The 27769-nt window shown below is 37.5% G+C and overlaps 1 long non-coding RNA gene across 2 annotated transcripts in view; it reads left to right on the top strand.

Annotated features, from left to right (window-relative positions):
* LOC121817115 (uncharacterized) overlaps nt 1-27769 on the top strand; it is a 130305-nt gene that overhangs the window by 100577 nt on the left and 1959 nt on the right. Inside the window, exon 1 of one of the 2 annotated variants that reach the window (XR_006056878.1) lies at nt 15965-16444. The exons of the other annotated variant lie outside the window; for it this stretch is intronic. This is a non-coding gene — a long non-coding RNA (uncharacterized LOC121817115). Of the gene's footprint in view, nt 1-15964; nt 16445-27769 lie in introns of those variants that run through there. 2 annotated transcript variants of the gene reach the window in all.

Genomic DNA, 27769 nt, shown 5'->3' with positions numbered 1-27769 from the left:
TTTCTTCACAGTCCAACTCTCACATCCATACGTGACCACTGGATAAACCATAGCCTTAACTAGATGGACCTTTGTTGGCAAAGTAATGTCTTTGCTTTTGAATATGCTATCTAGTTTGGTCATAACTTTTCTTCCAAGGAGTAAGCGTCTTTTAATTTCATGGCTGCAGTCACCATCTGCAATGACTTTGGCTCTCCATAAAGGTGATTTCTCCGTATCCTTGGTTCTACATCCTTTGATTCAACCAAGGATCATTTAGTGCTGCAGTATTTGCTGTTGAAAAAAATCTGTGTATAAGTGGACCTGCTGTAACTCAAAGCTGTGCTGTTCAAGTCATCTGTGTCCAGGAGGATACTCATCAAGCATATGCAAATACTACACCATTTTATGTATAAGACTTGGGTATTCAAGGATTTTGTATTCAAGGGGGTCATGGAGCCAGTTCTCCCAGGATATACCCAGGGACTTTACAGATTACATTTAATGAGGCGACTTACATTTTCTTGTTGACCTCTGCAATCTGTTAATTTCCATTTAAAATCTAGCTTGTCACACACAAAACCAAACAAACCCTTTTGCAAAATCCTTCCACCATTTTGAGGTAATAGCAAAAAAAAAAAAAAAAAAAGGTGAATCAGTAAATTTTACTTATACACATTTATAAGTGAATAATTTGAACTTTAACATAGCTTCTGAAGCATGCACCTCACTTATCCAGGAAGGCAACTGTCTAATTATTTTTTTCCAAGAAACTTTTCCACACTCACAGAATTCTTATTCAAATAATCATGGTTAAAATTGTGGCTAGACTATTTCCCCAGAAGTTATGTCTGCTTTGCAAATACAAAACAATCACCTATTGTCATATGGCTGTGAAGGAGAGAAAGGAGAATGCAGTCTAATAAACATTGCTCAGCAAATTGTATTTGTTTACTCACTATCAGACACATTAATCTCATTTGCCTTTATTCCCTCATTAGTTTGTTAGATTGTCCATTGGTGTCCCTATTCTCATTGAAGAATAATGTCTGTCTCATATTCACTTAGGCAAGGTGCCCCTAGACTGGCTCTTTGTTTAAAGTTGCTTCACTGCTTAGAGACATCTTTTGCATTTATTAGCAGGGCTTTATATTTTTTAGAATTTGTTTTGCTGTATGATTAGGTAGGTTGCTGTTAGTTTGCAACAATTACTTCAGTGCAGAAGTTTCTGATTGTAAATGGTAAAAGCACAAACTTCTATGAAATGAAAATTTGAGTGCTTAACCATTATTAACAAAAGTGCTTCCTTAATGAGAGTCAAAAAATATGTCTTTTTTATTTAATTCAATACCTTGGTAAATGTGACTGAGACATTTTATTGAAGGAAGGTTTTCATTTTTTTCCTCCATTGAGTCAAACAATGTGGAGTGTTTTAATTAGAGCAGAGCATCAGTCAGCTATGCTTTAGACTGGAAAGAGTAACAAGAAGTAACTTATAAAATATTAATCTTAAGAATTCAATTCATTCAAGCATTTCAGATTTTTAAATAATTGGTGTCAAAGTCAGGTAATTTTGAAAGATTGTTGTGCAAATGGTAGACACCTAAAATATGACAATTAGATAGATGAATGTTGCAGTCTCCAAAACAGGGAATGCAACTGACTATATTTACGTAGTCATTTTTTTTTTCTTCTTTGCGTAAGTGTAATTGTTTTTAGAAGTTTTAAAATACGAGTCTGAAAAAGGAATAGTAGGGGCCATTTCTTTAACTGGATATACACAGGAGAATCTTTCTTTAAAAAAATCTGAACAGGATTCCCCACTGAAGGGTTGCAATACATTAATGTACCATATGTAATTATTTACCAGTCCTAATTATGAATGTTTGAGGAATGACTACTTTGTTTTCTTTACAAAGCAGAGTATATTCAAGATTAGTCCTTCTTATTCTTTTACCTGCTTTCTGATGGATTGTCTTTAGTAGAGAAAAAAAGGAATGGGGTTGGAGCATTCTCACTTGAAAGGTCCTATTGTGTAGAAAACAATGAGTAGGATAAGTTTTATATCGAAAAAATAAACGCTTACCTTTTCCTTTTGATTTACTTTAGTTAAACCAAAAATAGGCTTGAACCATCCTCATTTGGCTTCAGATGAATAAGGAATGAATCTTGAATAAAAGAAAGCGTCAAATTCATTATGTACTTCTTAGGTGAAAATCAGCAAAATTCCATAAGGATAAGGATGCTCTTTAAATGTGCCAAAGCATGATGTTGAAAGACAATGGGAAATACTGCTCTGTATTCCCTCATTTCAAATATATTTTAGAATTTGAAAACTTGGGGAGAATTGTATTTCAGAAATAGAAAAAAAAATCTGGAGCAAAAGACAATTAAATGGGGCTTTTTATTGAGTGTTTATGAGCATATGTGTCCACTCACCCACAAGTACAGCATCTGAATTAGATTTCTGGAAAAAAAGGAATGTGTGGGAGGGAGTTAGCACAGTGACATTACCTGTTGATTTCTTTTGTGAGAAATGAAATGTCATTTTAGCCTAATTTAGAGTTGAGAGTATCATCTTGAGCTGTTTTACTGATGGTGTCTTAATTGGATTCTCCCTCTCCCATTGTTTCTCAACTTCTCATATTCACTTAATATCTGGTGTGTACAGCACACCACTTGGACTCCACAGGGAGTGCCCCAGCAGATATATATCAAATCTCAAAAAAACAAACTAACTCCAACAACTGATTGTAGGGTCTTTAGAAAAGCAGCACACATTATTTAATTAACTGAAGATGATTTATTCATAAGCATTAGGCATATGAAATAAATTCAATTTATGAAGATTGGTTTCTACTCTCTGCTGTTATATGTAATAAGATATAAGGTTAAGTGGCTTATCCTCAGTGACTTGACCTTTCTCTTTATTTTCATTATCTTAACAATTTGATTTCATTAAAGAAACATTAAACAAGGCATTTTATGAATAACTCAGTCCTGGGCCTTCAGAATTCATCTCTTTGGCTATTAGTTGCAAACAGATTAAACTATACCTCAGTAATTCTTACATTTGAAAGTTTTGTTCAGAAATTTTTGTTCTTAAAGCTTCGCATCATATCAAAGTCACTCTGCTTTAAAAATTATGGACTTTTGTCAGTTAACTTTTTGTAGTGACAGAGAGTAAAGTGGTTAGGAAAATCTCATTTTTATATCTTGTATTAATCACTAAAACAAGAAAATGCATAACAGATAATCTTTGTCCTTTAATGCTATAGGACAAATGATATATTAGGAGAGCAAGTGGTACTTCAGTCTGTTTTTATTTTAAAATGATTTCCTACCCAATAACTTATTGAGCATATAGCTCCTAAACAAATTCATTTAACCCCGGATAAATCCTGTTCCAAAGTTTATAATACCTTCTTTGATTCATTTTTTTTTCCTCCAAACAGTTACACTAAAAAATTAAATAGTAAAATAAAAAATCTGGTTGGAATCTAGGAGTAAAATATATAACCCTTAACATTTTAATAGTTACTTGTGTTCTATTATTTCCCAGGTGTGCACTGATATGGAAATAGATTCAAGGACCAATCCACCTGCAGTTTGGTAGATGATAATAGCAAGATGAATATCTTGATTCAGGGTTTATAAAATAATGATGTTAATTTTTTATAAAAACTGAAATTTTATTAAACTAACCAATACCTTAAATTTGAATTGATGTCCTTAGTACCACCAAATTTTTGTGCTGCATTTTCAAATTGTATTAATTTGAAGTTACTGCTATTTAAAAGAACTTTTAAAATAAAATATTCATTTCACTCTAATTTTTTGTTTGTGTTTTGGCATTTGGCCACATCTTCACTGAGAGTTTGCAAATGAACTCTTTTTAAAAGAAATAACATTTCTTTATGTGGAATAGAAAAATCATATAAAGGATTCACTCACTTATCTATTCTATTTTTTATCATCATAGTTAAGCTATAACTTGAGATTCTGCTATATTTAATTTGAGGAAGACCTCTTTTAACACAGATTTGGGTATAAATAATTGTGTTTTTCCAAAATTGCTGATTCATTAGACTATGACTCATAATTATAATAGGTTTCATATATTTATGTATCAATAATTTATGTCAGCTCTACAGAAAAGTACTTAGAAATTAGTGATGTGGCATTGTTAGAGGCTGAACTGTGTTCCCACAGATTCACATGGTTAAGTCTTAACTCCCAGGACCTCAAAATGTTACTTTATTTGAAGATAAGGTCTTTAAAAAGGTAATTAAGTTAAAGTGAGGTCATTTGGGTGGGCCTTAATGTAATTTGACTGATACTATTATGCTGCTGCTGCTGCTGCTGCTAAGTCACTTCAGTTGTATCTGACTCTCTGCGACCCCATAGACGGTAGCCCATCAGGCTCCCCCGTCCCTGGGATTCTCCAGGCAAGAACACTGAAGTGGGTTGCCATTTCCTTCTCCAATGCATGAAAGTGAAAAGTGAAAGTGAAGTCCCTCAGACTGTTAGCGACCCTATGGACTGCAGCCTACCAGGCTCCTCCATCCATGGGATTTTCCAGGCAAGGGTACTGGAGTGGGGTGCCATTGCCTTCTCCAATATTATTATAAGAGACAGGAAATTCAGACACACAGGTTCAGAAGGAAGACCGTGTGAAGACACAGAAAAAAGATAGCCATCTACAAGCCAAGAAGATTCTGAGGAGGTGAACTTTGACAGACTCTGGAGGGAAGTACAAGGGGATGAATCATGCAGAGACCTGGGGTCAAAGAAATTCAGGAAGGAGAAGCCAGAGAAAAGCCCTAGGGTTAGGGCAGGTTTTGTACCTGTGAGGAACAATAAGCAGCTTGTGAGCCTGGGGCTCAGTGAGTCATGAGAGAGCAAGAGAAAGGAAGTCAGAGAGTTCAATCCCAGATCACTCAAAGCCTGGTCAACAGGGATAAAGACATTAGTTTTATTTTGTGATAGAACTCTATTAGAGGCTTATAAGCTAGGGAAAGACATGATTGACCTAATTTACTCAGGTAAGAATAAAAGCAAAATGGCTATTAGATCCTGATGACTTAGAATAAATTAAAATTGATAGGATGTGAGTCAAGCCCAAGATATAAGTATAGCCAAAGGGACTGGCTGAATTGGACATGGTTTGAGACTGAGAATCAAGGAATACTGAGGGTTGATCTGAGGGTTGGTTCAGATAGTTAGATGAATGGTGAGAAGGGGAGCACCAACCAAAATCACTGCAGAAGGTGACTGCAGCCATGAAATTAAAAGACGCTTGCTCCTTGGAAGACAAGCTATGATAAACCTAGACAGTGTATTATAAAGCAGAGCCATTACTTTGCAGACAAAGGTCTGTCTAGTCAAAGCTATGATTTTTCCAGTAGTCATATATGGATGTGAGAATTGGACTGTAAGGAAAGCTGAGTGCTGAAGAATTGATGCTTTTGAACTGTGGTATTGGAGAAGGCTCTTGAGAGTCCCTTGGACTGCAAGGAGATCCAAGCAGTCAATCCTAAAGAAAATCAGTCCCGAATATTCATTGAAAGGACTGATGCTGAAGCTGAAGCTCCAACACTTTGACTACCTGATGTGAAGAACTGACTCCTTGAAAAAGACCCTGATCCTGGGAAAGATTGAAGGCATGAGAAAGGGATGACAGAGGATGAGATTGTTGGATTGCATCACTAATTCAATGGACTTGAGTTTGAGCAAGCTCTGGTAGTTGGTGGTGGACCGGGAAGCCTGGTGTGCTAGATGCAGTCCATGGAGTTGCAAAGAGTTGGACACAACTGAGCAACTGAACTGAACTGAGAAGGGGAGCATTAGAAGAGTATCAGTTTTTGGTGCAAAAACTAAAAGTTTCATTTTGGTATAAGTTAAGATGTTTATTAGACATTGAAGTGGAGATTTTGAGGCAGTTGAATCTATGCAGTTCAGGAAAGAGGTCAGGCCTAGAGACGGTTGATAGCCACAGTCATATTTGCATAGATAAGCTAGGCTGTGTGTGTGTGGGTGTGGGTGTGGGTGTAGAGTTGAGGCCTGAACCCTGGGTTTCTCCAACATTTAAAGGGGAAGGGTGCAACAAAAGAGTGAGGTAGGAGGTAATCCATGTGTATATAGGACACACACTATAAATTGCCTACTGAAAACAATTTAAGTTGCAAATGTAATAGCAGAATCATTAAAATTACTAAAACAAGAGTACAGGATATTCTAGATTTTGGTATATATATGAATTCATACCTGAAAGTGAAAGTGAAGTCACTCAGTCATGTCCGACTATTTGCGGCAATGCCAAAGAATGCTCAAACTACCACACAATTGCACTCATCTCACATGCTAGTAAAGTAATGCTCAAAATTCTCCAAGCCAGGCTTCAGCAATACGTGAACCATGTACTTCCTGATATTCGAGCTGGTTTTAGAAAAAGCAGAGGAACCAGAGATCAAATTGCCAACATCTGCTGGATCATGGAAAAAGCAAGAGAGTTCCAGAAAAACATCTATTTCTGCTTTATTGACTATGCCAAAACCTTTGACTGTGTGGATCACAATCAACTGTGGAAAATTTGAAAGAGATGGGAATACCAGAGCGCCTGACCTGCCTCTTGAGAAATCTCTATGCAGGCCAGGAAGCAACAGTTAGAACTGGACATGGAACAACAGACTGGTTCCAAATAGGAAAAGGAGTACGTCAAGACTGTATATTGTCACCCTGCTTATTTAACTTCTATGCAGAGTACATCATGAGAAACGCTGGACTGGAAGAAACACAAGCTAGAATCAAGATTTCTGGAAGAAATATCAATAACCTCAGATATGCAGATGACACCACCCTTATGGCAGAAAGTGAAGAAGAACTCAAAAGCCTCTTGATGAAAATGAAAGAGGAGAGTGAAAAAGTTGGCTTAAAGCTCAACATTCAGAAAACGAAGATCATGGCATCTGTTCCCATCACTTCATGGCAAATAAATGGGGAAACAGTGAAAACAGAGGCAGTTTATTTTTTTGGGCTCCAAAATCACTGCAGATGATGATTGCAGCCGTGAAATTAAAAGACGCTTACTCCTTGGAAGAAAAGTTATGACCAACCTAGATAGCATATTCAAAAGCAGAGATATTACTTTGCCGACTAAGGTCCGTCTAGTCAAGGCTATGGTTTTTCCAGTCATCATGTATGGATGTGAGAGTTGGACTATAAAGAAAGCTGAGCACCAAAGAATTGATGCTTTTGAACTGTGGTGTTGGAGAAGACTCTTCAGAGTCCCTTGGACTGCAAGGAGATCCAACCAGTCCATTCTGAAGGAGATCAACCCTGGGATTTCTTTGGAAGGACTGATGCTAAAGCTGAAACTCCAGTACTTTGGCCACCTCATGCGAAGAGTTGACTCATTGGAAAAGACTCTGATGCTGGGAGGGATTGGGGCAGGAGGAGAAGGGGACGACCGTGGATGAGATGGCTGGATGGCATCACTGACTCAATGGATGTGAGTCTGAGTGAACTCCAGGAGTTGGTGATGGACAGGGAGGCCTGGCGTGCTGCGATTCATGGGGTTGCAAAGAGTCGGACACGACTGAGCGACTGAACTGAACTGAACTGACCTGATGGCAGTTCTTGGGCTTCCCTGGTGGCTCAGTCAGTAGAGAAGCTGCCTGCAATGCAGGAGTCCTGAGATTGATTCCTGAGTTGGGCAGATCCTCTGGAGAAGAGAATGACTACCCACTCCAGTTTTCTTGCCTGAAGAATTCCATGGACAGAGGAGCCTGGCAGGCTATAGTCAATGGGGTCACAGAGTCGGACACTACAGAGAGACCCGCACGTTCACTTTTCATGGCAGTTCTCAAATATGCAATCCCAAAACACGTTTTTTTTCTTAAGAATTACTGAGAATCACAAAAAAGTTCTGTTTTTGTCAGTTACCTATTGATAATCCTACCACAAAACTAGAAAATTTTAAGAAATATTTAGTTAAATAAGTCATATCATACTAACATTGAATGTTTTAATATTAATAAAATATTAAATAAAATCTAAAATTTTAAGTTAAACATTTAAATAAAAATAAAAACATACTAATGTTTTAATAAAAAAAATTTCTAAAACACTGTTAATAATTAGATGAATGACACTGTTTCATATTTTTGCACATCTCCTTAATGTCTGGATTAGTAAAGATATTTGGATTCTCATATATGTTTCTAGATTTGATATGCTGTTTCTAGATTTGATATGCTTTGATAATGTAGTTTTGATTGAAATGTGAGAAGATAATTTGACCTCATCTAGATGTGTAGATATGCTGTTGGAAATATCTTTTTTTTTCTCTATTCTTTTATGTAATTGTGGATATTCTCATTTGATATTGTTGTTGTTGTACATTCAAACTTTTCAAGTAGTAGTTTCTTAAAATTTGGTTGCAGTGTGGATCTGAAACTGTATCAATGAACTTCTGGTTTATTTATAATGTTAAAATCCATTGGCTATCATGTACTTTGAATGAATTCTGTAACATCATGCATTGGTTATTTGGAAAACATTGATTTGCTAATTTTGAAAATTTTAATTTTGCAAATGTAAGTACATTTCATTATACGATATCAAAAAAAAAATCACATTAGTATTTAGTAGCACCTCCAATTTTATCCAAAATGTTTTTAGCTACCAGGAAACAAGCTCAGAGTAGAGGATACAAATTTTCCTAAATTTTAGCTTTTGCTTAAAAATTTGAATTTATCATCTTTGGTAACACATACTACTAATTGTTTTACTGAAGTGGCAACAAAATGACCAACTTGCTCCACTATGCCCTGTACTTTTGCCATTTTTGCAATGAGAATAGCTGTGTCCCCAGACCCTTTAATCCCAGGCAAACAAAAATGATTGATAACCCTAAGTTCCAAGCTTACATTTTTAAAATAATATTTCTAAATACTCAAGTCTGAATAACCATAGTATGTCAGCCATTTGTTCAAGTAGAAGAGTCATATGTTAACAAGACCAGTTTAATTCATCGCCCAAACAATTACACAAGAGCTTTTCCTGGAGAAAGTGTTAGTCATTCAGTCGTATCCGACTCTGTGACCCCACGGACAGTAGCCTACCAGGCTCCTCTGTCCATGGAATTCTCTAGGCAAGAATATTGGAGTGGGTTGCCATTCCCTGCTCCAGGGTTCCTGGAGAAAATCATTTGTATTTCTGGATGCAGAAGTGCTTTAATGCTTATTTCAATTTCTGTCACACAGAATAGTTTTCAAGTGTATTCCTAAGTGTGATATTACTTTTTTCACTTTTCTTAAGTGCAAGTGCCTAGTGGTGTGGAATACAATTACTAGTAAGTACAATTTGGTGTCATTGCTTGAATTTATGAACTAGCACGGATTTTTTCCTGATACTTTTTTTGCATTGCAGGTTTAAATGTTAATATAATGAAAAGACAAATAATTTTTTAGAGTTATTATAGAAATAGTTTTGGCTTCACAGAGGCCCTAGAAGGGGTCTTAAATATCTCCAAGGTGTGCATATCTCACTTTGAGAACTACTGATCTCATAGAATATTGTTTATAGTGTGCATATCACAAATATTTTATGTTAATTCTTTTAAGTAAACATTATAGCAGTGGCTACTACTCTGCCTTTGTCACTGTCATAGAAACTGATCTCTCATTGCATAGAAGTTAATATCCACATTCAAAACCATATGTACTTCTGGAAGAAGTACTTCAAATAATAGTGTATGGTTATATATCAGAAATGTTTTCTCTATATGTAGAAGGATAAATTTTAAGAGTTACTCATTAACTGTATCATCTTGAGTATCACTCTGTGGCTCAGTTTCCTATGTAGTAAATGACACAGTAAATTAGTGATTAACAGGGAAGTACTTCCTCCCTAGAGATAGGTATATGTATGCCTATATAGGTATAGGTATAGGTATAGGTATAGGTATATGTACTTTTGTTTTATTGAATTTGTTGTTGTTACAATTAGGAAGGAGGTTCACTGGCATTCAGTACCCTCAGGATCAGGGTTGCTAAATTTCTTCCCAGCCAATAAGTCCTACACCTATAACAATAATACCACTTTCAAGATATACTATAGCTTTCTATAGTCAGATAACAAATACTTTGTTCTTCCAGTAGGAGTATATTTCAAGGAACAGGAAGTCTTATGTCAAAGGAGAAGAGAAAATGACATGTTGCTGGAGAGATGTGCTAAAGTGAGAGAACAGAACTATCTGTTGGTTGTAGTAGAATAGTTAAGGGAAGAGAGAGGAGAGGCTGATGGGTGTATGAGAGCTGCTGGTCTTCCTTGTCACTCACCTTCATGTCATACCTCCAGCTCTCCTTTGCTCTGGTTAATATCATTACAATTAAGTCAATTAAAAATTTTCACATATATATACATATTTATATTGCATATTCCAAAAGATATTTTACCTATATGTTTTATCATGCAATAGGAAGCAGTGTAAACAAAAGTTCTGAAACAAAAATAAAATTCTTCCATTTTCATACAACCTATATAAAACATTGGAATAAAACCGATATTCACTGTTTTCAGATTCGTTGAATTTATAGCTACCTAGTCCCTATTGTTTTAAAATAGGAAACTTACACTGCAAAGAAGGCATGGATTTAGTCAAAGTCACATTCATAGTGGCCAAGTGAAACTGCTTCCCAATAACTGGAGATAACTGAATTTAAAAGATTATGTCTGGACCAAGTATTTGGAATTTTATTTTAAAATTTGACTCAATACTTTTAAATTATAGCAAACTTGTATAAGTGAAGCACAAGTTTTTTTTAAGTTTCAGGGTCTTATAAAGATTAGCTTCTTAAGCTACAGTGTATATCAGAAGGAATTATTAATAAAGCAAGAGGTGTTGATAGTACCGGATACAGTTTTAAAGGGACCATTCACAATTTTTCATAGGTTTACTTTTTTTTATGAATTAACTGGGAGTTTTGGCTTCTTTGTGTTTTCTGCTCCAGTATCTTGTCTGTTTTAAGACTCCTAAGACAGTATCTACCCATAGGCAGAGAAAGACCAATATTAATCATCCATTTGTCTTCTGTTTCTTTGGTTGCCTTGGTAGAATAAGTGATTGAGGAAAAATGTTTTTAAAAGAAACTTTTACTTAATTATCAGTTGTATTTATACAGTATTTGGTACTTCACCTCAAGCCCCCTCCTACTTCCCTAGTAATTGTAAGAAATTGATAGATTGTTTGTCTTTGAAATTAGAACAAGTAGATTATAATTTTAGCTCTGCTTTCTTAAGCTTGATGATATGGATAAGTTTCTCCATTTGAAAAATAAGGACTGGTATACAATTATTGTGTTGATTAAATTATAGGTATCTTATAAATTACAATGCTTAATGCCTAGTGAAAAATTGGTACTTAATATAGAGGATTCCCTTTTCTTTTATTCTTTATTAAATATTAAAAACTAATAAACAGGGACTTCCCTGGTGATCTAGTAGTTGAGACTCTGAGCTCCCAATGCAGGGAGGCTGGGTTCAACCGTTGGTCAGGGAAATAGATCCCACATGCCACAATTAAAGATTCTGCATGCTGAAACTAAAAAAAAAAAAAAAAGAAAAAGAAAAAAAGTCCTTTGTGCCCTAAATCCCAGCTCAACCAAAAAATAAACATATACAGCAATTATGGATATATACTTAGTTTAGATTAATTTTACTTTGCTTTACCCTGGGTTTAATTCAGGATTCAGTTCATTTTGAAGTCTTATGTTAAATTTTGATATTGCTTTCGTGGATTTGAAATTTGGGTCCAGCTAATGGTTATCCATGTTGTTTCTCTTCTGATGGGGATAAGGTATGGAGTAGGATTGTTTTAGAAAGAGGAAATGGGCTCCAGGGATCATGGCGGCTCCATAACTATCCAGGACATACCATGGCATCTAATGTATAGCAGGCTCTCAATAAATCCTAGTTGTGTAATGAATATATTCCACCTCTTCTCTTTTACTGCATGGGCATATCTGGGTGTGCTGGTGGGCAGGTGAAAGCCTCTTTTTTAGGGTTTGGCTCCACCTTAATGTATTTTTGTTTGATTGTAAAAATTATAAGCATATAGAAATTAGTAAACACAAGTGAAAGCAAATAAGAAATTAAAAGAAAAAAAACCCCACAGTCATAGTTCTCAGTTTTATAACTATTTTAACAGACATTTTTAAAACAAAATTAGGACCTGAAATTCAATATTATATTTATACCTGACTCTTTTTAGGACAAATATTTGTGAGCTGGCTACATTAAATCCATACTTTGAAAATCAGTCTTTAGCATTAATGAGGCAAAATGAAGGTTAGTAGAAAATTCACAAGGAAATTTTGGGCAATTTTAAGACATGATCTTAGTAACATTTAATAGATTTGTATTTATAATTTCTTCAAATCTTTATAATACTATTTATTGAACTATTTTATTAATGGATTATTAAGTTGCCTAATATTTAATCCTATTCATCTGGAGAGCTGAATTCAGTTTTCAATCATTTCTAAGCTTATGTTCAAGTCTAGATTTTCACTCCATAGAAAGAAAACAGGTCATAGAAATCGGCTGTGAGATTTCACTCGTTTGATTCCTAGCTTTTAGCACAAAATTGCTGTCTACGCAAGTGGTGTCAGCTCCTCCTTTCACCTGGGTGCAAAAGTGAAGAGAGGCAGGGCCACAATCAGCCAGTCTGGTTATTAACTCCAGGCATCTCACTTCAAAGACTGAGACTCACCAACTGTCCCAGGGTTGTGTGAAAGCTTTGTTCTGGGGAACTCTATGGCCATTAGTATGTTGGACTTGAGAACTTTGCTTTGAAAGTTTATGAAGACTTCTCAGCACCATAAGAATATGAGCTGTGAATCTAGTCCATTCAACTGGCATTTGTACTATTCTTTAAATGCTACTGTCTGATTTTATTTTTTATTTTTTTTTTTGTTTGTTTGTTTTTTTTATTTTTAAATTTTACAATCTTTACGATTCAATTCACATGATAGTATACATGTTAGAATGTCATTCTCCCAAATCATCCCACCTCTCCCTCTCCCTCTGAGTCCAAAAGTCCGTTATACACATCTGTGTCTCTTTCCTGTCTTGCATACAGGGTCGTCATTGCCATCTTCCTAAATTCCATATATATGTGTTAGTATACTGTATTGGTGTTTTTCTTTTGGCTTACTTCACTCTGTATAATCGGCTCCAGTTTCATCCATCTCATCAGAACTGATTCAAATGAATTCTTTTAACGGCTGAGTAATACTCCATTGTGTATATGTACCACAGCTTTCTTATCCATTCATCTGCTGATGGACATCTAGGTTGTTTCCATGTCCTGGCTATTATAAACAGTGCTGCGATGAACATTGGGGTACATGTGTCTCTTTCAATTCTGGTTTCCTCGGTGTATGCCCAGAAGTGGGATTGCTGGGTCATAAGGTAGTTCTATTTGCAATTTTTAAGGAATCTCCACTGTTTTCCATAGTGGCTGTACTAGTTTGCATTCCACCAACAGTGTAGGAGGTTCCTTTCTCCACACCCTCTCCAGCATTTATTGCTTGCAGATTTTGGATCGCAGCCATTCTGACTGGTGTGAAGTGGTACCTCATTGTGGTTTTGATTTGCATTTCTCTAATAATGAGTGATATTGAGCATCTTTTCATGTGTTTGTTAGCCATCCGTATGTCTTCTTTGGTCTGATTTTAAATGTCGTATATGAATTTTTCTAGTGATAGTAAACTGTAAGAAAGGAGATCTTGCCTTGACTTTTAAACAATTAAAGATTCACCTCTAAAATTCTAAATTTGCTTCTACCATGGGAAGGTTTGCTTGATTTGATCAGCAAAAACTTGTACTTTTTCACATACTAAACACCAGAATAGCTTAAGGTCTTTTTGGTATCAAGTGCCTATAGATACACAAGATTCACAGAAGAGGTTAAAATTTGAATTATTCCATATGGTACCAATTTTGTAATTTAAAATTTTCTTGGAGGATCTCTGCTTCCCTGGTGGCAGTGGCTCAGATGATAAAGAATCTGCCTGTAGTACAAGGAGACCTGGGTTTGATCTGGGTTGGGAAAATCCCCTAGAGAAGGGAATGGCAGCCCACTCCAGCATTCTTGCCTGGAAAACTCCACGGACAGAGGAGCCTGGCTGGCTACAGTCTATGGGGTCATAAAGAGTCAGACACGACTGAGCAACTAACACTTTCACTGGAGGGTCTCTGAAAATTTTCATGCAGTTGGTAGCTCAGTGTATTTTAAGAAATGTCAAGTACTTAACTCTGTGTATTAGGCTTAGTGTTAAAATGTCATTGCATTCCGCTAGTAGCTATCTTTATAATTAAATCCAGTTTTCATCTATCATCCAGATCAGGCAATTGAACAAGGCAATCTTAGCTTTCTTTCCGCTTCCCTTTAAAAGAATATTCTGTAGGCAAGATATGGAAACAACTAAACACCCATCGACTGGTCAATAGATGAAGATGTGGTACATATATACATGGAATTCTACTTGGCCATAAAAAAAAGAATGAAATAATGCCATGTGTAACAACATGGATAGACTTAGAGATTATTATACTAAGTAAAATAAGGCAGAAAGAGAAAGACAAATTCCATATGATATCGTTTAAGTTCAGTCGCCCAGTCATGTCTGACTCTTTGTGACCCTGTGTATATGTGTAATCTACAATATGACTCAGGACTTCTCTGGTGGTCCACTGGTCCAGGGGCCAAGACTTGGCGTTCCCAATGCAGTGGACCTAGGTTCAATCCCCGGTGAGGGAACTAGATCCTACATGCTGCAACTAAGTGTTCACATGCTACAACTAAAGATCCTGCATGCCACAGCCAAGACCCAGCACAGCCAAATAGATAAATAAATATTTTTTAAAAAATGTGACACACATCAACCTATTTGTGAAACAGAAATAGACTCACAGACATAGAGAACAGACTTGTGGTTGCTAAGAGGGAGGGTGGGCACGGAGGGATGGGTGGGAGTTTGGGGTTAGCAGATGCAAACAAGTACATATAGGATGGATAAACAACAAGGTCCTACTGTATAGCACAGGGAACTATATTCAATATCCTGTGATAAACCATAATGGAAAACAATATGTGAAGAATATATTTGTGTGTGTGTGTGTATGTGTGTATGTAAAACTGAATCACTATGCTGTTTAGCAGAAATTAATATAACATTTTAAAACAACTATACTTCAAAAAAGAAAAATTTATTTGAGGACCCCCTTGTTAACTCATCTATTTTTAAATGTCACAATTCATTCCTCAAGTTGTCCCAATCTCAATAGAATGTATATAAAAGTGATCAATGGCAGAAAACAATTGAGGTTTATTTTTACGGAGAATACTGATCCTTGTAATAGTATTTTTTAAATAATTGTTCTTTACAATTAAAGATTCAAATCCAGAATGAGAATTTTGCCCTTGCTTTTCAGCCCACCTACTCTGCACTCATCCTGTTTGTAAAAAACAACCTTCCCAAAGGAATCCCAGGCCATTATTCTCCCCTGTTCCTGTCAGTATGTGATTCAGAAAGCATCCATGAAGAATGGGGAGGAATGGGGTTTTCTACTTTATTATCACCACTGCCGAATATGCTACACATGGATTGTTGAAAATCTGAACGCAATAAAAGGAATGGCAATCCATCTATATAATGAATATAATTTAGTCCTTCAGGATGTAGAATTTGCAGTTGTGCAGACCTCCATTATGAACATCAATGATAATTATGCTGTCGCTATAAAAAATATAGGCAATGAACTGAAACAGCTTTCCTTCTGTAATACTCTGCTAGTTGTCTGATAAAAGGAACACTTCCTATAACTTGCTTATGCGTCTCTTTCTTATAGAGTGGAAGGGAAGAAGGGGGTAGGGAGAGGGAAATGATGAGAGGATGGTCTATGGGTGTGTGAGGGACAGAGTTCTTTATTGTGTAAACATATTACAGTATAGAAAAAATGGTGGTATTAGCCAGCCTCCACAAGGATCTGCCATGAATGTAATCAGAGGCAGGAACAGAGGGAGGGACACTGAGACAGGTTACACGGTCTCAGTGATGGGGCAAGCAAACCCATTCTCTTCTTTCCTAGGAAGCTCAAGTCGAACAGTAAGTGGAAGGCTCCCAAGCTTAGTCGCCAGGTCATGACTTGATGGGCAATGTGATCTCTCTCTTCCCTTCCTTCCACCCCATGGAGAGTCCTCACACCACTTGGTACTCTACGACAGTGCAGGGTCTTCTGTCCTCCTGAGTCATTCCCGCTTCCCCTCAGGCCAGCTGATTCACCTCCCTAGGAATGTGGCGGGCGGTGAGCCAGTGCGGCCAGGCTTCCCTCCTCCACATCAGCAGGCAGAGAGGAGCGAGCCAGCTCCACAACTCCTGGTCCCACTTTCCTCTGGGTTAGTTCCTTCTCATTCTGTTTCAAAATGTAACTGGACTTTATCCACTCCGCTCCCAGCATTACCACTTTTTTTGAGCAGGTAAATCAGGTAATTCTCCTCACCAGCCGCTGCTTCCTGCTGAGTCAAGTCCTCCTGGAAGGCTGCATTTCCTGTTGAACGCCTGATGAGAGGTGCTTCTTATCGTGAGTCCAGTTAATGAATAGCTCTTCCAGCTGAGGCCATTTGAGGAATATGTCCATCAGTTACAATTGGAACCTGAAATATTTCCACTGTAGTATGCTGTAATCTCCTAGAACACTAGGAATATATATGTGTAAATATATACTGTGTGTGTGGTGTGTATTTTCTTTCCAAATCTCTGTAGTCTTACCAATAGGTGGTAGCCTCCCTCAAAATAAGCAAGACTCAGCAGGTCTGGCACAACTAACATTGATCCTTCTTACCTGATGTCTTATTGCTGTTTCTTGCCCAGCTTCCCTTCTGTTTTTAACCTGGCCTCCTCTTTTATGTTCACTTATTTCCTTACTTGAAAGAAAACAGCAGGGCCTGGAAGCTCTAGTCCTGTCCTGCTCCTGGACTCCTGTCTTGCCCTGCGGTCTCTTTTGATCTAAATTTCTTTTTCACTATTACAAATGTGGCAGCCGAGAAACCTGGGGAATCTGAATTGTGTGAGGGTGTGTTTGTAAGAGTGTGAAGCCAGGTATGTCCCCCACATCAGCGTGTGATCTCAGGTTGGCTACAACTGTGGGTGGTGCAGGCTCCCACCCAAACAGAGGTTTTATGGCCACACGGAAGTGTGAGTTCCCACGTTTAATTACGACATCTGGTGAGTTACAATGTGCTCTGGTGCTGGTTTTAACACTTGTGAAGCAATTGGAGGACTGTCCATATTCTTAGATATTTAATTGCCTCGGGACTGGAGAAGAGGTATTGTCACAAGCTGGTTTCACAATGAAGGCTACTATGGGGACACTCTGGTTTAGGCTGGCCTGCTTTTCTTGGGCAAAAAACATGCATTCCAGCCTGCCTTTGTAATACCATGTTTGATAGACTATCAAGTCTTTCTTCTGTATTTGCTTTCTCAGCTAGCTCTTTAAAAAAAAAAAGTCAAATTGTAAAAGAAATGCAGTTTGAATTGGAAAATGGTTGTACACTATTCAAGTACAGCGGGCATTGTGGCACTGTATTACATATGCTTTTATAATTTTATGTATTTCATATACATCTTTTTTATTTGAGTTCTTATGAGTGCCTCCTTTTTCATTAAATCTCCTTAATTCAGTTCATAAAATGTTAGCACTTTTTTTATGCCGAACATGAAGGGTTTATAATTTTGTATTTCATAATTAGTTTTCTCATATTATGCATTTCATATTGTATGCTTAAAAACATATTTTGAGTTTGTGTTTGTATACTATTTCAAGCTGAGCTTTTTTGAAGAACTCCAAGAAACAACTTATATTTTCATTTGGAATTATAATGATTTTCAACTCACTTAAAATACTAGATTTTTAATTGATTTGTTTTGTAGGCTAATTTCATGTGGTAATTAAAATCTTTACACACACTTCAGCCCATTTTGTTGCTATGGATTCATTTCTCACATCTACTACCTAATCCTGGAAAAAAGAAAAAAAAAAATCAAGCACAAAGTATTTCCATTCTGGATGAGACCTATTGTATTTTCAATTCTGATTCTGTTTCTTACTAAACTAAGAGGTGTGCTTTAGGACATGATTGACCTCCATGATGTCAACTTCAAAACTCAGTCCACCATTCCTGCATAAAAGGAATGAGGACTCTTTGAGAATGGCTGGTTCCTGGGTAGCAGCTGTGAGAGTTCACCATGAGCCTGTGAGAGTTCACATGCCCCAAAAAGGGCAGTACTCAAAATATGAAGAGAACCTGTCAAGAGTACACAGAAGCCAGCTTGAATGAGTTCCCACAGGCCAAATATAAGACAATTTGTGCATGAGAGAGAAAAAAATAGAGAGATACATTAATAAATACATGAATTAAATGAGAATTCATGGGTCCAAATTGTTAATAAATAAGGAATTAAAGAAAGCAGTCCCTTACTGCCTGGTAGATATAGAAGGCGAATAGGTAATAAATAAAATGTAAATTACCATTTTGCAACCATCCCATTGAAATTGATTCAGCTTAGAATGATCAATAGGCTAAACCGCAGGGAGGAAAACTTGATTAGGAACATGATATTTACATAGTTTTAAGTTCTCTCTTCATGAATTACTTAATTTTAAAAGGGAAAAAAATAGTTTACAGTGGAGAAATGGGATGACATCTTAAATAAGTAGACTTATATTAACCTCACCAAAAAGAGGCAAGGTTACATCTAGCACCTTCAAATGTGAAACCATGAGGAAGAAGCATCAGTCATGTAGCAATCGAACCAAAAATGGGTAGTCTGAGTTTAATTACCAGAAACAACAGAGAAATCTGAACCTTAATCAGTATATTCAGTGAAATAACTGGCCTGTACTCATCAGAAATGCCAATGGTATGAAAGACGAAGGCTGAGGAACAGTTACAAATTAAATAAGACTAAAGAGACATGGTAACAAAATGTAGTATGCCATCCTAGACAATATCCTGAATTAGGGGGAAAAAACCGAAAAGGATACTACTGTCACAATTGATAAAGTTGAAATATATATTTTAAAGTGTTATATCAATGTTAAGTATCCTAAGTTTGTTAATTTTATACTCAGTTCAGTCGCTCAGTCATGTCCCACTCTTTGTGACCCTATGTACTGCAGCACGCTAAGCTTCCTTGTCCATCACCAACTCCCGGAACTTACTCAAACTCATGTCCATCAAATCAGTGATGCCATCCAACCGTCTCTTCCTCTGTTGTCCCCTTCTTCCACCTTCAATCTTTCCCAGGATCAGGGTCTTTTCAAATGAGTCAGTTCTTCGCATCAGGTGGTCAAAATATTGGAGTTTCAGCTTCAACATCAGTCCTTCCAATGAATATTCAGGATTGATTTCCTTTAGGATTGACTGGTTGGATCTCCTTGCAGTCCAAGGGACTCTCAAGTGTGTTCTCCAACACCACAGTTCAAAAGCAGCAATTCTTTGGCACTCAGTTTTCTTTATAGTCCAACTCTCACATCCATACATGACTACTGGAAAAACCATAGCTTTGACTAGACTGACCTTTGTTGGCAAAGTAATGTTTCTGCTTTGCAATATGCTATCTAGGTTGCTCATAACTTTTCTTCCAAGGAGCAATTTCTTTTAATTTCATGGCTGCAATCACCATCTGTAGTGATTTTGGAGCCCCCCAAAATAAAGTCTGTCACTGTTTCCATTGTTTCCCCATCTATTTCCCATGAAGTGATGGGACTAGATGCATGATCTTTGTTTTCTGAATGTTGAGCTTTAAGCCAACTTTTTCACTCTCCTCTTTTACTTTCATCAAGAGGCTCTTTAGTTCTTCTTCACTTTCTGCCATAAAGATTGTGTCATCTGCATATCTGAAGTTATTGATGTTTCTCCCAGCAATATTGATTCCAGCTTGTGCTTCTTCCAGCCAGCATTTCTCATGATGTACTCTGCATATAAGTTAAATAAGCAGGGTGACAATATACAGCCTTGACATACTCCTTTTCCTATTTGGAACCAGTCTGTTGTTCCATGTCCAGTTCTAACTGTTGCTTCTTGACCTGCATAGAGATTTCTCAAGAAGCAGGTCAAGTGGTCTGGTATTCCCATCTCTTGAATTTTCCACAGTTTGTTGTGACCCACACAGTCAAAGGCTTTGGCATAGTTTATACTATTACTATGTAAAAGAAAAATCTTGTTCTTAGGAAAGAAACTCAAGTGTGGAGGGATATAGGCATATGGTGTGTGCAACCTACTCTCACATGGATAAGAAAAATATATATATTTTAAAATGTGTAACATACAGTAGACTGATGATAGATATTGATAAATGGATATGTAGATAAGAGAAGAGAAAATGTTAAATTTTGCTAAATCTTGGAAAACAGTAATCAGATTTTCTTTGAACAACTTTTCTGTAAGTTTGAAATGGCTCCAAATAGAGACTTAAAAAAAAAATACAGAAGAGAAACAATAAACCAATTCCTTTTTTATAGGAAGCTTGCTATAGCCCAGTTCATCCGAAAAAGCAAAGAGGAACTGGGACTTCCCTGGTGATCCAGTGTCTAAGATTTCGTGCTCCCAATGCAGGGGACCAGGGTTTGATTCCTGGTTGGGAACTAAATCCCACATGCGTCAACTAAGAGTTCACGTCAACTGAAGATCCCACATGCCACAACAGAGATTAAAGGTCCCACCTACCTGTAGCTAAGACCTGGAGCAATCAATTAAATAATAAATATTTTTTTAAAACACACCTCATTTAAAAAATAAATAAAACAAAGCAGAGAGGAACTAAGAGATGTGAAACTTCACATAGAATTTGTAAATCTACTTGAGATCGTATTAGCATATAAAACAATTAAATTTTATGTAATAAAATAGTTATGACTATATACAAGTAATGGAATATACCATTTTAAAGTTAGAAATGTGCATTTATTTATACAATGGACATTCCCTAATTATATGAAACATTGCCTAAGGAGTTACAATACTTAGTTCTAGGACTAATTTGTCATTTAATTGCTGTTGGACTTTATCAAGTCAGTTGACTTTGTGTGGTCTCAGTTTCCTCACCTATGAAAAACAGAAGGTGAGCTTAAGAGTTTCTGATATCCTTTTCAACTTTAAAGGCTTATGCTTCTACATGGGATGGAAACAATGAGAACTACACAGATGGAAGCTGCTGGAAGTATGTGGATATATTAAATATACTTGGGTGATTTGCAGTTAGGATGCATAAGAAAATGGCCAAACTTCTGTAGAAGCCACACACTTTGATGATAGACACTTTTATTTCCCCCAGTACTCCCATACCTTTAATTGTTTTGACATTCATGGCCAAGCATCTGTGAGACAGAGTGTATATAATCAAGTTAGGTTTTCAGGAAACAAAACAGATCCTGAGAGGTGACCTTTATATCTGTTAATAATTCTAGTATTTCTTTCTTGGTCTATAAATTTCAGAAATTTGTAGTCACAATCATATAAAATAAGGAAATTAATGCCCCATGTACTTTCTTCCATCTCTGCCCTGTTTACATGTTCCAACTTTTTATAATATCAATGTTTCTGTCACTTGAAGTGTTCTGAATTGTTGATTATTCTACACTTTGCCAATGCTGCTGCTAAGTCGCTTCAGCCGTGTCCGACTCTGTGTGACCCCATAAACGGCAGCCCACCAGGCTCCCCCGTCCCTGGGATTCTCCAGGCAAGAACACTGGAGTGGGTTGCCATTTCCTTCTCCAATGCATGAAAGTGAAAAGTGAAAGTGAAGTCGCTCAGTCATGTCCGACTCATAGCGACCCCATGGACTGCAGCCTACCAGGCTCCTCCGCCCATGGGATTTTCCAGGCAAGAGTACTGGAGTGGGTTGTCATTTCCTTCTCCACACTTTGCCAATAGGTTGAGTCAAAAAAAATTTTTTTTAAGTAGAAAACTTTACTATTATATAATGTGAGTATTATTACTTAAGGTACAAAGTAGTATGATTAGACCTATAAAGAAGGAAATATAACCTTGTGTTAATTAACCTGTACTAGCTGAAGAAGAATATTTCAGTAATATTTCAAGGTATCAAGGTCAAATTGATTCTTCTTTTTCAATGTATTAAATACCACGCAGTTTAGTCTGTTTTATATTTAGACCGTGATTTCTTTATATATCATGTTTGCTTGAAAATTCTGATTTTTTTTTTCTTGAGGGCAGAATTATAGTATGTAATCATCTTGTCAAAGATCATCCAGTTTATTATTAATATTTCCTTCAGGAGTATTTCAACATGATTTTCTAAGCCAGCTAAACAACTTGTATCTGATTATTTTTCATAGATTTTTTTTTTCTTCGCTGTCACGTTCACTAGTTTCTTGGCTTCCATGACCTTATTTTTCTTGGATTATTTTTTTCTTTTTGCTCTAGTACATCCCCCAATATTTTTTTCCATAAAATATGCATGGGAGATGAAATTTTCTAAGGTCTTGCATCTCTAAAAGTGTCTTTTGAACTTGAAAAATAATTTAGATAGGTATATAATTCTAATTTCAAAGGAATTCCCACTCAGAACTTTTAACGCATTTTTCCATTATCTTCTGCCAACCAGTTTTGCTGAGGAGGAGACTGACGCCAGGCTGATTCTCATTTCTTTGTAGATAACCTGTTTTTTTTTTTCTGAAAAATGTTTAGGCTCTTATCTTTGACATAGTGAACTTTCAGAAAAGTTGCCTAGGTTGTGAATTCCTTTTTTTCCCCTCATGTATTATTTTGTGATCCTTTAAAGGTAAATCATTTATTTAGTCATTAAAAATAGACATACTACTTAATGTATCAGGCATCCACAACAGGAGCCTTAGCCCTTCACAGACAAGTTATTCCACTTCTTTAGAGAAGATTTCTCTGGTTTTAATTTAACTGAGGAACACATCACCCCTGAATGTAGGTGTGAGAGTAAAGATGGGGTGAAGATGGACTCTCAAGCTTTTTTTGTAAATCTAAAACTAATACCCCTGATTTTTCATTCACTTTCCCCTGGAATTCTTGCCAGTTCCAAGCTTTGAACGTCTACCTTTCTTCTCTGTAATTTCTTAGTTGTAAACTCTTTGTCTTCTGTTTATAACAGTGAAACCTAACTTTTGTTGAACTGTGTTCCAGGAAGTATCCTAGTGCTTCATATAACTTGGCCAACCCACACAACAACCCAGTACAACAGGTCCTATAACTTTTCACATGTTATATAAGGAAACAGAGTTGTCCAAAGTCATATAGCTTATCACTGACAGAGCTGACATTTGAATCCAGACAACCTATGATCCCATTCTCTGCATATCTCGGAGAAATATATAGAAGTCTTTGATTCTCTTATGCTTGGATTTATTATGAATTTATTTCTTTTTTAAACAGGTATTTCAGTGAAATGTGAGGTGGGAAAGTAGCAAAAGAGAGCCATGTGTTCTGTCTACAAACTTTGAGTGAAATCTCTCCATACCTCCTCAATGCATCAATGATGCTGCCAAATCTGGGGCTATGTAGTTGTTTTCTGCTGTAGGTTTCTGCAGAACCAAAATGGCACACAATGAGTAGCAAGAGGCTTAGTTTAGAGGTAAGATGAACTGTGGCCACTCTTTCGCATTTCTTGCTACTGACACAGCTGGAATGACATATTGCTGATAGAACCTGAAGTGGGGAAAAGTGAGTTTCCACACTTCCTGCCATTCTCATTTCTCTGATTGGGTTGATCAAAGGCAGGCGGTGGAAGAAGGCAGACCACCAAGGGAAAGTGGCACTAGGGCTAGGGAAGGAAGGAGTAAAGAATGGCATTTGTGTGGGAAGCTAGACTTGGCTTCTGCTCCCTGCTAATTACTGAATATCTCTTATGTGTCATGTGTTGGTTTAAGTATTCTGTGTTTATCATTCTGTTTAATTTTTATAATGACCCTGTAGCAAAGGCATTATTATGCCCATTTTATAGATGAGGGCACTAAGGTTTAGAAAGGTTACTAATTTTGCTCAAGGTTACACAGGTAGTATGTTCAGCAGGCTTTTAAGCCCATGTCAGTTGCACACTGCTGTTGTCTCTTGACCCCATGGTGGGTGGGGGGTGGTGTATTTGGAAGAGAGCTGATGTTTTTACATGCCCAAATTCCCCCTTCTGTCTTGATACACTATTAGGCTCACATACATACTTACACTCATGTACACATAAATTAACTAATTCACCCAGTATTTATTGAGCAAATTATTGAGCAGCTATGTACGAGGTATTTGGTAAGGTCAAGTCATCGATACACACTCCTTTCCATTTGTCAAGCATGATTTGCTTTCTCTATGATCCAGTCAGTGTTGGCAATTTGATCTCTGGTTCCTCTGCCTTTCCTTAACCCAGCTTGTACATCTGGAAGTTCTCAGTAACACTGCAGTGTGAATTAAATTTAAGGTGTTTCTCCAAAATGATAGTGTGATGGATCACAACGTGCTCACAAGTTACTTATATATCCCCGTATGCATATCCCTTTACAATGGAATTTTTGCTGTGACTCACATCAAAAAGTTGAGTTTATTTCTCTATTCTTTGAACCTGGGCTTGGACTTTCTTTGGCTAATGGGACATTAGAAAATGTGGTGCAGGGGCTTTAAAAGTGTTTCAAATAGGTTTTCCTTCTCTCGTTCGGTTCAGTTGCTCAGTCGTGTCCGACTCTTTGCGACCCCATGAATCGCAGCACGCCAGGCCTCCCTGTCCATCACCAACTCCCAGAGTTCACTCAAACTCATGTCCATCAAGTCGGTGATGCCACCCGGCTATCTCATCCTCTGTCGTCCCCTACTCCTTCTGCCCCCAATTCCTCCCAGCATCAGAGTCTTTTCCAATGAGTCAACTCTTCGCATGAGGTGGCCAAAGTATTGGAGTTTCAGCTTTAACATCAGTCCTTCCAGTGAACACCCAGGACTGATCTCCTTAAAATGGACTGGTTGGATCTCCTTCTCTTGTTACTGGGACCTTTTTGTCATCATGGGGACAGACATTCTTGAAGATGAGAGACCACATAAAGAAGGGCCTTAAGCATCCTAGGTGATCTGGCTGTTGCCCCAGACATGAGAGGGAGCTATTTTGGAGCATTCAGCCCCAGATGAGCTGGCATAATGCAGAAGAGCTAGACAGATCACTCACAGAATTGAAGTGAAGTGAAAGTCGCTCAGTCCTGTCCAACTCTTTGCGACTCCATGGACTGTAGCCTTCCAGGCTCCTCTGTCCATGGAATTCTCCAGGCCAGAATGCTGGATTGTGAGACATTATAAATGGTTTAAGTCAAATTTTGTGGTGTTTTGTTAGGAGGCGAAAACTAACTGATGATATATAGATAGATAGTTGAGGTAGATTGAGAAGGGGGAGTGAAACAGAAAGGGAAAGGAGTGAAAGGGAAAAGGCATGTAGTTGTGCAGCTTGAAGGCTCTGAATGCTTTGGTGGAGATAAAGGAGCCCCCTGCGGAAAGTGAACTACAAAAAGACAGAAGGAGGGACTTAGCTGGCAATTCAGTGGTTAAAACGCTGGGCTTCCAATATAGGGGCAGAGGTTTGATTGCTGGTTGGGAAGCTAAGATCCCAAATACCACATGGAATGGCCAATTTTTTTAAAAAAAAATAATGGCTTTAAAAAGTTTTTTAAAACAGAGGGAAGGAATACACTAGAAACACACTTGACTCTTCTTCATGGCTGATCATTGTATAACTCCAAGAAGAACATTTAGAACATGAACGCTTGTCCTAAATGTCAGGGTTTTGCTGTAATTTGAACAATCCAAAAGTAATCTGACACTCTTGTTTACTTTTTTTAAAAAAATAGTCCAGCAGAGAGAAATCATTTCTCAACAGATTTATTGAGTTGCATGTTGACCCAAAATTCCGAGTCTAAATGCAGCCCTTATCTAAACCCGTGGCACTAGAAGGGGAAATAGACCCAACTGTTTCTCTGTCAGACTCCTGCCACTTTGTTTTAACATCCCACTGTGTTAAAAAAATAAAAAAAAAAAAAAGGAACAACAGACTCTGATGTTTTGATTCAGTATCACACAGTCAATTGGATAATCCACTTTCTCCTTTCCCTGTCTTCACATATAATGCTTTTTATCTCTTTCACAATGTGAATGATCTACTCTGCACTCTGGTTGCTTGAATGGATGTCTGTGTCAGAGACTAAGCCTTTTGAGGGCAAGGACCTTATTTTATTCATTCATTCTTCCATTACTTTATTTATGCCAGGGAATGTTTATTGTGGAATGATGATTCATTCCTGATTTCAAAGACCTGATTATCTAGTAAAAGAGGAAAAAATTTATATCTGCTTTTAAAGAATGTGTAACATTGAGTCTTTGCAAAATGTGTGAGCACAGAAAAAAAGAATTGCCTTGATGCCTCTTGCATCTGTATCCTAACTGATCTGCCTGCTACTATACCTGACTCCCTAAAGCCCAATGGTGCACTCAATAGCCAGAGGAATTTATTAAAATAAATTAGATTCTATCAATCCTCAGCTTCAAATTTTCAATTCAAACTTCTTACAGGCCTTTCGAAGTCAGTGGGTTCTGGCAGCTGCCTTGCCCTCTGGCAGCACCTCAGCCATGTTGGCTCCTTTCAGTTCTTGAGAACCAGGCTTGCTCTCTAGCTTAGAGCCTTTGAATTAGTGGGCTCTGCATGTTGGGCTCCCTCTTGTCATTCAGAGCTCAAGTGACCAGATTCCTGACACTCAATGTCACTCAGTGTCATATGACCCATCTAACACTAACCATAATGAGTTAGTACTGCCTGTTCCTCTTTCTTTTCTTCTTTACCTTCCTCCTCCTTTTCCTTCCTTCTTTCCCTACCTCATCCATCCTTTTGTCTTTCTTAACTTTGTCTCTCTGCAGTAAAATGAAAATTTCATCAAAACAGTGACCTTGTTCCCTCTCCCACCTCCTATCTGCCTCATAATAAATGTTCAATTTGTGGCTCAGCTGGTAAAGAATCTGCCTGTAATGCAGGAGACCTGAGTTAGATCCCTGGATTAGGGAAATTCCCCTGGAGAAGGGGATGGCTACCCACTCCAGTATTCTGGCCTGGAGAATTCCATGGACTGTATAGTCCATGGAGTCACAAAGAGTCAGACATGACAGAGCAACTTTCACTTTCACTTTCAAATACTCTCTGAGGGGCTTCCCTGGTGGTGGTAAAGAACCCACTTGCCAATGCAGGAGAGACACAGGTTCCATCCCTGATCCGGGAAGATCCCACGTGCTGCAGAGCAACTAAGCCCATGCACCACAACTTTTGAACCTGTTCTCTAGAGCCTGGGAGCCACAACTACTGAGCCTATGTGTGGCAGCTACTGAAGCCTGCCTGCTCTAGAGTCTGTGCTTCACAACAAGAGAAGCCACTGCAATGAGAAGCCCATGCACCGCAACTAGAGAATAGCTGCTGCTTGCTGCAACTAGAGAAAAGCCCATGCAACAGTGAAGACCCAGCACAGCCAAAAATAAATGATAGAGAAATACACACTGTTTGAGTGTATGGACAGATGGATAGAATTCTGAATGCTGCAGGCACTCTCTGGATGTATAGAGGGGGAGATGACTTTTCAGAGAAAATAACACCTTATTCAAAGACACATGACAAGGACCAAGTGCTCTAAAAGTATTTTGGCATGGCTGGAACACAGGATGTGAGTT

Source organism: Ovis aries, chromosome 1, assembly GCF_016772045.2.
Source record: "Ovis aries strain OAR_USU_Benz2616 breed Rambouillet chromosome 1, ARS-UI_Ramb_v3.0, whole genome shotgun sequence".
NCBI classification, from domain to species: domain Eukaryota; kingdom Metazoa; phylum Chordata; class Mammalia; order Artiodactyla; family Bovidae; genus Ovis; species Ovis aries.
This window is presented reverse-complemented; position numbering and strand designations above follow the sequence as displayed.